This window comes from Pteropus alecto, unplaced genomic scaffold (assembly GCF_000325575.1).
Source record: "Pteropus alecto unplaced genomic scaffold, ASM32557v1 scaffold72, whole genome shotgun sequence".
Taxonomy (NCBI): Eukaryota; Metazoa; Chordata; class Mammalia; order Chiroptera; family Pteropodidae; genus Pteropus; species Pteropus alecto.
In genome coordinates, this window is record NW_006436811.1 from 22,846,825 (window position 1) to 22,858,817 (window position 11,993).

The 11,993-nt window shown below is 37.2% G+C and overlaps 1 protein-coding gene across 2 annotated transcripts in view; it reads left to right on the forward strand.

Moving 5' to 3' along the window:
- Positions 1 to 11,993, forward strand: part of CLDN10 (claudin 10) — a 104,175-nt gene that overhangs the window by 69,441 nt on the left and 22,741 nt on the right. The gene's annotated exons all lie outside the window — the stretch shown is intronic.

Genomic DNA, 11,993 nt, shown 5'->3' on the forward strand with positions numbered 1-11,993 from the left:
ACCTGTGCCTCCTCAATCTCTTTTATGGGTTCCTCCTCACCTCCTAGACTATCTTTTCAGGACTTGTAAATTCAACTGCCTACTTGATATCTCCTGGATGTACATTAAGCACCTCAAACTCAACAGGTCTAAAACCAAACTCTTGATATTCACCCCTAAACCTACACATCTAGACCTTTCCTCATATCAGGAAATAATTCCATTCTTCCAGCGGCTGAGGCCAAAAACCTCATGCCTTCCTTGAATTCTCTCTTTCACTCATATAAAACAGCCAGTCCATCAGCAAATCTTGTCAGTTCTACCCACGAAATAGATCCAAAATTTAAAATTTGACCATTTCTTACCACCCCACTTTCACCAGCCTGATCAAAGCCACCATCATCACTCCATTGCATTATTTCATTAGCCTCCCAACTGATGTCCTTGCTCCTACACTGACTTCCCTTCAAGCTATTCTGAGTGATCCTAAAACTTAAGTTGAATATCCCTTCTCTTCACAAAAACCTCCAGTGTCTTCCCATTGGACTCAGAGTAAAAGTCAAAGTTGCTATTAGGACTTACAGAGCCCTCCACAAGCTACCCACACACTTATATATACCCCGCCCCCCCCCACACACACACACACATGCATAAACACATAAACACAAAAACATACAAAGATGCATGGGCACACAGACACAGACTCACAGATATATGAGCACACAAACAAACACACACAGACATGCAGACATACACATAGACAAAGACAGAAAAACACATAGACACACAGGCACAAACACATTAACACAGGAACAGGCACACTCAGATACATACACAGACACTCATGAAAACACATATAGACACATACAGACAGACATCCCATTACCTCACTGTACTTATCTCCCACTATTCTTTCCTTCATTCTCTCTGCTACAGTCACACAGGCTTCTCCAATATTGCTTAGACAAGTTGGATGCATTCTCCCACTCTGGGAATGCTCCACCTGAAACTATCCCCATGGCTAGCTCGTTCATTTGTTCACATCTTCACCCAAAAGCCATCTTCACAAGGAAGGCTTCTCTGGCCATCTAACTAAAATTTAAAAACCACCCCCCCACACACACACATACACATAGACACACTTCATATATGACACCCCCTCTTCACTTGCTTAAAATTTTCTCCTTAGTGTATGTCAGCTAATACACTAAATATTTTTCTTACCTTGTTCTTATCTCCTCCAGTAGAATGTAAGCTATATTAGGGTAGAGATTTTGTGTGTTTTGTTCACCATATGTGCAATGTATGGAAAGATGCCTGCAGCATAATAGGCACCAAATAAATGTATTTCGAATTGTTTCAATGAATAAATAATGTTGTTCTTGAAATGGAAAATTTGAGTGAACTATATGAGCTTTTTGAGCATCTCATGGCAATAAACTTCCTCATCTTATACTTCAATCTCCAAATCCCCAGAAGTCAAAACAACCACCTGGCTGTAGCTTTTTCAGGCTACTTTTTCCATAATAATTGGTTATTCCTCTTCTGTTTTAGTGATGTTCAACAGTCTCCATTCACCTCCCTTTTCTCAATCATTTCCTTAAAAGTACCCCCAGCAAATTCCATAGTAGCTGGGTTTGCCTTCAAGGATATGGTAGAAAAAATGGAAGGCAAAGATCAGTGGGCAAGAAAACTGGCATTTTCCCATACCTAACAATTAACACATAATATTTGGTGATGAGGAGATTCTGATCACAAGTTTCTTTTCCAACATTTGGACAATTTAGCCCTAAAGAAAAAAAGCAAAGAGTTGACCATGCTGACATGACTAAAATGCTTAATTCAGTCATTGTGTCCTGCCTTTTCCTCATTTCCCCAAACACACAAGAACAACAGCACTAACTATTGCTCTTTAGATGCATTAAATCTCCAGTGCTCAGATATACATACAAATAAATAGATAGATGTAGATACAAATAAATAGATTTATGTAGATACTTATATCAGATGTCTATTAAGAAAAATGGCTAAAGCAACCCAATGAAGCAGAAGTTGGTCCTGCCTCCTCTCTTACTGCAATCATAAATACAAGGTCATGTTAAAAATCCCCTTCAGAAACATAGGAATTAAACTCAAAGACCTTGGACTTAAAGAGGATTTTATGAATTTGACCTCAAAAGCAAGGGAAGTAAAAGCTAAAATAAACGAATGGGACTACATCAAACTAAAAAGCTGCTGCTCAGCAAAAGAAATTGTCAACAAGGTAAAGAGAGAACCATCTGAATGGGAAAATATATTTGCAAGCCACACCTCCGATAAGTGCCTAATATCCAAAATATACAAAGAACTTATGCAACTCAATAACAACAACAAAAAAACAAACGATCCAACCAAAAAATGGGCAGAAGACCTGAACTTCTCCCTAGAGGACATACAAATAGCCAACAAATATATGAAAAAATGCTCATCATTGCTAGCTATTAGGAAAATGCAAATCAAAATCACAATGAGATACCATCTCACACCTGTTAGAATAGCTATAATCAAAAGGTTAAGTAATAACAAATGTTGGATGGGATGTGGAGAAGAAGGAACCCTCATACACTGCTGGTGGGACTGCAAATTGGTACAGCCACTATGGAAAACAATATGGAGGTTCCTCAAAAAACTAAGAATTGATCTACCATATGATCCAGGGACTTGAAAACCTATATCCAAAAAGATATTTACACACCGATGTTCATAGCAGCATTATTCACAGTGGCCAGGACATGGAAGCAACCGAAGTGTCCTACAATAGATGATTAGCTAAAGAAGCTGTAGTACATATATACAATGGAATATTACTCAGCCATTAGAAGAGATAAAATACTGCCATTTGCAACAACATGGATGAACCTCGAGATAATCATGCTAAGCGAAATAAGTCAGACTGAAAAAGTTGAAAATCACATGATATCACTTATATGCGGGATATAAACCTAAAAGCAATAAATGAACAGGATGAACAGAGACTCGTGGACCATAGGCTAGTGGTTACCAGAGGACTATAGACTAGTGGTTAATAGTGGTGTGGGGGAAGAGGGAGGGAGTAGACAGGGTAAAGGGGTCAAATATAGGGTTTAGGGGGAAGATAAAGTGGGTAAAGGGGATCAAATATATGGTAGCTGAAGGAAACTGGACTTTGGGTGGTAAACGCACAATAGAACATACAAATATCAAATGATAATGTACACCTGAAAATTAAATAATTGTATTAACCAATGTTACCCCAATAAACTTAATTAAATTTTTTTTTAAATCCCCTTCATGGGGATGTGAAGTACAGCATAGGTAATATAGTCAATAATATTGTAATAACTATATATAATGCCAGGTGGGTACTAGACTAATCGAGGAGATCACTTTATAAATTATATAAATGTCTAACCACTATGCTATACACCTGCAACTAACATAAAATAATATTGTCTGTTAACTCTAATTGAAAAAATTTTTAAAAATCATGAAGATGTCGATTACCCTAAAGTAAATCAAAAGTGTAACCTAATGTAATTAACAGCATCAGTAATGTTTTGAAACTACGTGTAAGTTAATTCTAATGTTAATGTGAGCAATAAAACTAGAAAGAGGACCAAGAAAACTCTTTGTAGGATCTTATAGGAGACCAGTCTCATCAGATATCAAAACATGATAAAGATAACCAAAACGGTGTGGTACTAGTACATAAATCCACAGACAGAAATGAAATTGAAGAGCTAGCTATAAGAATAAAAAGACAAACCACAGACTAGGAGAAAATATTTGCAAAACCTGTATCTGGTAAAGGACTAGTATACAGAATATATAAGGAAATCCAAAAAGACAACAATAATAAAACAACCCATCCTCTGAAAATGAGCAGAAGATTTGAACATTTCACGAAAGAAGATGGACAGTTGGCAAATAAATACATAAAAATATGTGTAACATTATTAGTCATTGCAGAAATGCAAATAAAGCCATAATGAGATACTGTTATACCTTTAAAGCAATGACTAAAATTAAAGTCTGACCATACCCATACCAAGAGTTTGCAATGATTTGAAGAAACTAGAGATTCATACACTGCTGGTAGAATGTTAAATGGTATATCCACTTTGGAAAACATTATGGCAATTTTTTAAAAAAAGTTAAACGTACACCTCCCACATCCATTTGAGTCCTAGATAATAACCCAAGAGAAATGAAAGCATACATCCATATAAGCACTTGTATATATACGAATGATCATTACAAGTTTATTTGTAATAGCCAAAAATGAGAAACAGCACAAAATTCCATCTATAGGTGAATGGATAAAAAAAGTGTGATATGTCCAAACAATGGAACACATTCAGAAATAAAAAGAAATTAACTTTTTACTAAACACCTGAGATCAGTATTCTTAAAAACTTAAAAGTCATAAAATCAAGGAAAACCTCTGAATTGTCAGATTTCAGAGGTGACTAAGGAGACATGAAGACTAATGCAGTGACGTTACTTAAATTGGATTCTGGCACATAAAAAATATTAGTAGAAATGGTGAGTTCTAAATAAAGCATATAGTTTAGTCATTTAAAAAAATCTCCTTCTACCCTTATCACCAATTTTATCAATTAAAGAAACATTTTCCTTTGTTATTATGTCACTCTTGTTTTCCTTTTACTTTCATCTCTTAGGCTCTGTTCCTTTGCCCTTTGGGTGTGTGTGTGTGTGTTACATATACATATATATGTTTCCCTAATACCTCAGTGCATTATTCCAAACTTCTCACTTTCCACACTCCTATTTTTCTTTCATAATTAGGTAAGAGGAGGTCGATGGAGAACAACAAACAGTAACAGACCTGAAAATGTTTGGATAATGACCTTTTAACTTTGGATACAATAATGTCTGGAACTTTTGAGTATTTGCATTTTTTATCTTTAAAAACATGTCTCCGAATGTCTTCAAAACTTGGATGACTAGGATATCATTTAAATATAATAAGAACATGAACTTTGGAGATGGACAAATTTGAGTTTTAAAGTAGTAATTTAATAATTCTATAGTCAGATACAACAAATATTGTTGAGGATAACAGAAAACAAGAACCACCCTGGACTGCCATAGGCATACCATAGAGTACAGCCATTCCATAAATAACCAAGCAGTGCTAAGTGAAAAAGGAGAAAAAAAAAACCTTACAATCTAACATCTGAATGAGGCATATTTCCTTTGTTTTATTGTAGCACAGCTAATATGGGTCAAACTTCATCAGAAGACAAACATACAAAAGACAGGCAATAGCACAGCAAACAGCATACTGCAGAATATCTCCAATTCAAGATAAGGTAGAAGGATGGGTGCTCAGTAAATTCTAACTGCCTGAGAGTATAGTACAGGAGTCAGAGTATGGAAAAATCAGAGTTAACAAAGTATCTAATGAACTGTTTATTGTGTGTATGTGTGTGTGTGCATATGTACAAACATACATACATCTACACACACACACATTGTCAGATAAATGTTTCAGACACAAACTGAGATATAATGAATCAGCTTTGCCCAGGACATTGTTAAATAGTATATTAATGAACTTCAATTCACCGATTAAAAGATCTAGTCAAACAATTGATAAGGAAATTAGGTACCCTGTTCAAATCTGATTATAAAAGCCATTATCCTGCAATAGAAAGATGAATACAAATTATCTAGAATTGTTTTAATTTATTTTGTGTGTGTGCGTTCATATACTCAGTGGATATTAACTGAGTATACAAACTACAAAGAGTTGTCTTGATAGGAAGCAACTTATTGCAAAGAAGTGTAGACTCTAGAACTAAACTGGCTAAGTTGAAATCTCACCTCCACCACCTTCTAGAGCAAGTTACTTCGTCTTTCTGTGGTTTGGTTGTACAGATGAGGATCTGTACAATGGTGATGAAAATACTACTTACTTCATAAGGTTGTTATTAGATGAGTTAAGAACTTAGAATGGCAACTGGTACCTAAAAGATATGTTTTTAATAGATAAAAATGGGAGAAAGGCTACATTTTTTTAAAAAGTCATAATTATTTGCTTATGGGTCTGTTTCTGTAAGAACTTGTATTTTTTACCCCTAAAGAATTCATTTTAAACTTCCAATAGCTTTTCCCATGCAGTGAGCCAAATGGTAAACATGGCACTTCTGAGTACTTTTAAATAAACCTCTCACTAGCTCTACTCTGAGGAGCAGGGAGAGGGGGAAATCTCTTCATTAGAAATAGGCACTAGAAAGTGCTGTTTGCCACCCCTCACACATAGCAATGTAGAAAGGTGAGGGCTGTGAAAACAATTCTCCACTTTTCCTCAGTGCCTATTTGTTTTTCAGTGTTACCTTACTCCTCCCCTCCACTGCTTAGTAGGTCCTTGCTCCATTACCATCTCTTATTTTACCCTTCATCTTTATTTCTTTCTCCTTTCATTTCTCTTTGCATTTCTGTTACCCTTATTCTGTCTTGTAGTTGTCCACCCTCTTTTATGTTACCTGCCATCTAGTTTTATTTCTCACTTTTGCCATACATTTTTTTAGATCCCCTCCCTTCGCCACCCCCCTGCTCCTCCCTACCCCCGCTCCCCCTTCTCCCCTTCTGTCCCCCACCTTCCCCTCCCCGCCCCCCACACACAATTTCTTTCCCCTAGACTAATCTCACTCTTACTTCCTGGTTTCTCACCCTCTGCTCTCAGCACCAACCTCTTTTTGTTGACAATCTGTTAAACACTTTCTTTCTTTACTTTAAAATTTGTAATAGTCCATTCTTATTCACTTGCTACATGTCTGTCTAACTGATTAATACCACTTTTAGGGAAAATGTAATTTTCTAACTTTAAGGAGAGGCAAGGAAATGAAAGAGCATGAGTGAACTGAATAATACTTATTTTTTAAATTGAATGTCTACCATGTTCCAGGTCCGTTGTGTACATTGTCTCTCATCCTCACAATAACTTTGAAAGAAGCTATTATTTATTACTGTTTTGTAGTTGAAGAACATATGCTGAGCAGTTAGATAACCTGTCCAAGGCCACACAGAGCTAGAATTTTATCACATGACACTTCCCTCAGGTGCCCTCTGTCCCCTACATCAATCTGTTTCAAAAGTGAATTGAACTACTATGTGTGCTGTATCGCATGTTTATGCTATACGAACATAAGAACTGAAAATAACGCATAGAGATTTTTAAAATGTTATCTTCATGCACTCCATCCTCCCTGGTCCACACTCATACCCCATACACATACACCTCCTTTAAATATAGCTAAGGAGGTAACATCGGGAAGTTGATAGAAAAGAAAGCAGTGAGGACACCAAAGGAAAACTCTTGCCTCTCTTTTCTCTTTGTTGATTTTGTCTGTGATTGGTTGAGCTCATTAGGAATCAAAGACTCAGAGACTTTTAGAGTTCAAAGTGTTCTTGGAGATCATTCAAAATAACTTCTCCATCCTACAAATGAGGACGCTGCAACTCAGATAAATAAAACAATTTGCCCAAAATATATAGATTTACGTGTTGCCCAACCTGGATGGGTAGGTTGAATTAATACTCATAAGATGCCCATTGACCAGCAAAATAGGCATCTACAAGCTCTGGAAGATTCCGGCATCCCAGAGTGAGAGTCATTCTAGGCTGGAAGGGTGTCCACCAAGACAGCTGTGAACTCCTGGGGCCCAAACACTACCAGTTCAGGGGCTCCAGAGGAATATAGATGGTCCTAAGATACCTCAGAGTTGAGAATAAGTATGTTTTAAATGAATGTGTGAAAAACAATCCGCAAGATATATGTAACCACTTGTAACATACCCATTGAAATATTCTGATGCAGTTCAGCCTCAGAGGGTATCAAGTGGCAAAATAAGGCACTGCTTAAAATTTGCAAATATATACATTTATACATGTACATATATATGATCAGTGATGCAATGGTAAGTATGAGTGTTCATTCTCAGAACTATTCATATCACTCTATGGCTTTTATGCTAAGTAGATTACAAATATCATAGAATTAGTGTAGAGCATTAAGATAAACTAAGAGTGTTAGAGTAAATGGAAGGAGAAAGAACACAGATATGCTATTTTATTATCTTAGTATCGGAATTAATGTCTTCTTTAACGTGGTGTAACAACATTTGGCTCCTGGGCAGTTGTTTTTTTTAGTTAATGCTGTATTTATCAGGACTCCAGTTTCTTCCCACCTGATTAGATGTACGCCACCTCACTGGAATCTAGGAAGGAGCTAATGTATACTGAAACCAAATTTGATGCTTAGAAAATCCTTGAGTTGTTGAAAGGCACACCTGTGTTGTTTGGCAGGTGAGTTAAATCACAAGTAAAGAATTTCTGCAAATCTCCTGTTCAGTCGGCTAAACTGGTTTAACTCCTATTGACCCCCCCAACACCCCACCCCCCATGGGGGAATCCTCCATTTTTCCTTAATAAGCACAATAATCCCAAAGAAATACCTTCCAATGCTAATCTCAGAGGTTTAGGTCTCAAAAATGGAAAGGCTCAGAATATATTTCAGGACACTGAAGGTATTCATGTCAAATTTATTAACTGATAGATACATTAGTAGTTTTCATACTGGAAAAAATCTATAGATTTTTTGTAAAGACCAAATTATTGTTAATTGTTACTTTGAATAATTGGGAGAAGTAACTTTATAGCTGTATTCACTAATATTTAATTCTTATATTTAAATAAGAATAGTTTGCTATGGATAGTTAAATAAAAATTTCAGTGAACTGGATCTTAAAGAAAATAAGGAAGCATTTATCAGTTGAAAGGTACTCTGTAAATCTGTTTGCAGATTAACTGCAAAGGTTATTTGGGACTCTATAATCTTTAAGTGAAACAAGCCATTTATCCATTACTTCTTTTTAAAAATCTCTATTTGGTTCATTTTATTTTCTGGACATTCTTGTGTTGAATTATGTGGTAATCTGTACTACCTTTAGGTTTCTTCCGACTAAACTGGTTTTGAAAAGCTTAAGATATAAGACATTGTAAAATAAATGGTTAATTCATTACATGATATTGTTTAGGTATTAAAGAAAGTTAATATTTTTTACCCTTTGGTTGGGGTCTAAAATGTAACTCTCTTTAATAAATATGCAGTACATGCCAGGGAAGAAAAGAAAAGAGTTTAGGGTTGTCCAACTTCATAGAATAAACAAAGGATAAAAGTAGAAAATTAATGAAGGCTACAGGCATGACGAACCTAGTCTGTTTGAGCTGGCAAAGGAACTAATGACGCTGCCATCCAGGTCTTATTTATGGGCTGCTTGTGGTATTTTCAACTCCTTTTAAACTGAAACTGTGTGCTATAATCTCTACAGTAAAAGAAAATGTTTTTCAAAAATTTTAACCAAGGGATTAATATTCCTTTTCTCTATAATACACACCGTATGTTTTGCTGAATTAACTGTTTATACACATATATGTGAATCTCAAATGGTCAGAGCTGTGGTTCCCAACCTGGCTGTAAATTAGCATCTTTGGAAAGATCACTAGTAGAGCCACCCCCAGAGATTCTGGCTTAAATGATCCCATCCAGTGATGTGGAGGAATGGGGGCAGGGGGTGTGTCTTTCTTGGAGATGCAAGTTAAAAATTCAGAATTTGTTTCCTCTGGAAGTTATGTTGCAATGGTTTATGGATTTTTAAAGTACAATAGATATAACTACATTATCTGTTAAATAACTTTCGTGAACTGGTCTAAAACACCAAACCATCCCTTATAGATCTTTCTTTTAACAAACAATGTACCCTTGGTTGCTAACAAATGAATTTATATACAACCTGTGGATAAATTAGGAACTGCTTGTGTCTTCAAGGTCACAATGCTATACTTTTTAGTGTGTGAAAAGTAAGTCAGTGTTTTGTCTTGTAAAAAAAAAAAATGAAGGAAGGAAGGGAGGGAGGAAGGAAGAAAGAATCAACAATCTTAGTTAGTACCTACCACGAGGAAGACAGCAAACAAAGAGGCTGTCAAACAAGACCAGGAAAAAAAGTGCAAAACCAAAATTTGTGTAATTTTTAATTTAGGAAACTCCATAGGGAATATCCTGATTCATGACTTTTTGTGTTTTCTGAATGTTAAATTGGATCAGAAATAGATAAATTGTTCAGAAAGGGATATGACATAGAAATAATAGTGGAAATATGCTGGAAGGCAAGAAATCCAATGATAAAAGCACTTTAAAAAGGCAAATCATACAAAAGAATAAAAGACACTTTGTAGTCAATACTCAAAGGTGACTGATTTGAATAGCAGAGAAGATGAGAAGGATGAGGTTAGTTAGATGCTTCCCAAACTGTTTATAAATTTGACCTACTGGTAAATCCAACATGACACACCAAGAGCAGTATAGTATTGTAGCCACATCTACATTTCACCAGGCAAATCGTCTTCACCCTTATTCCCATTTACACAAGCTATGAGACGGCCAAGCACATGCACACAACCCTCCTAAGGTCTGCTACACAGCCAAAAAAGTGGGACTTACCCTGTGTTGTCTCAGTGCAGATTACAGAATTGGGGTGGAACTTAAGGAGAGATAGCTTAGGATTCAGAATGAAAAAAAAAAAAAAAACTTTCTAAAAGGCTGGCAAAACGAAACCAAACCATAACACACACCTTGCCATGCACTGAACCCATGGCCTTGAAGATTAGAGCATGAACTGAATATTATCTCTAAAAATAGACAGGATGATGAGCATGTCCTAATAGTCTCCGATGATCCTTCCAGATCGTAAGTTTTGATGGTTCTGTAGTCCAACCTCCTCTCTTCTCCATGGATATCTAAGCATGTCAAATTTCATTCTATATCTACTTGGTTAAAAAAAAAGTGACAGAGGGGAATTGAGAAATTCTTCACAATGAACCAAAGTGTCCCTGCACAAAGACTGAAAAATAGAGGGTTAGCAACTACTAGCTTTATTGTAGCAGACTTATTTATAGGTTTTAGACCTTTGGTTACTTTTGGCAAGAAGTGAATCCTGAAAGCTCATACCAAGAACTGCAAGAACTTTAAATAGATAAATAACCGCAGACAATGTCTTTGTTCTCTCATTTTATTTCCAAATTTGTGACATCAGGAGTCAAAAGTACACCGTAATCTTTATGTGTACATTGAGACAGCAATGAAGGAATGGATGAGTTTATTCTGTAATTAGGTGTGAAAGGTGCAGCTGGTAAAAAAGTAAAACATGATGCAGAGTAGTTTCCACTGTGACAGAACCATCAATTCATTGAACAGACTCCAATCTGGGAACTGAAAATGTCTTAAATGCATACCCTATGTGTAGTGCATTAGTATCAGCAGGCCGGATTCAAGACTGAGATTGCAATGAAGGCCCTGATGGAGCCTGTGCCCTTGAATTTAGGCCTGTCCAAGCACCTCTTTACAATGACTTTCCGCATACCACCGGGCCAAAAAGAACTGCAGAACTTTAGGGCAGGCCGATTTCGAGCCCAAAACTGCCAGTGATCTCTCTTTGACAAGTAAAAAAGGGTCACCCAAACAAGCGTGGCACGAAAACCTTTACAGTTCAACACCCCAAGGCTGCGTTACCAGGCTGTGTCTTTTCTGGGCACACAAAAGGCATTTTCTGCCCTGCTCTTACAAGGTTTTCTGGAAGCCAATCTATTTGCCATGGGTAGGGCTGGGAGGGGAGGGGGGAGGTGAGACGCCACAGGTAGTCTACATCCGGCTGCCAGTCTGTCCAACAGGTGAGCCACTCTCCGCGGGTCCTGGGCCCCGGAAATGGGAGGGCGGGGGGCGAAAGTTTGCTCAGGCCTGCGTTTTTCCCCGACCGCAGGCACCAAGCCAATTGGCTGGCTAGAATTCCGGCGCGACCCTAAAAAGCGCCTAGCGAGGTCCTCCTGACCCCGAGGGCGCGTCCCCGGGTTGGTTCGCGCCCCCTAGTGCCGGATCTGCGGGCCGGAGGGGAGGAGAGGACAGGAGGGGAAGG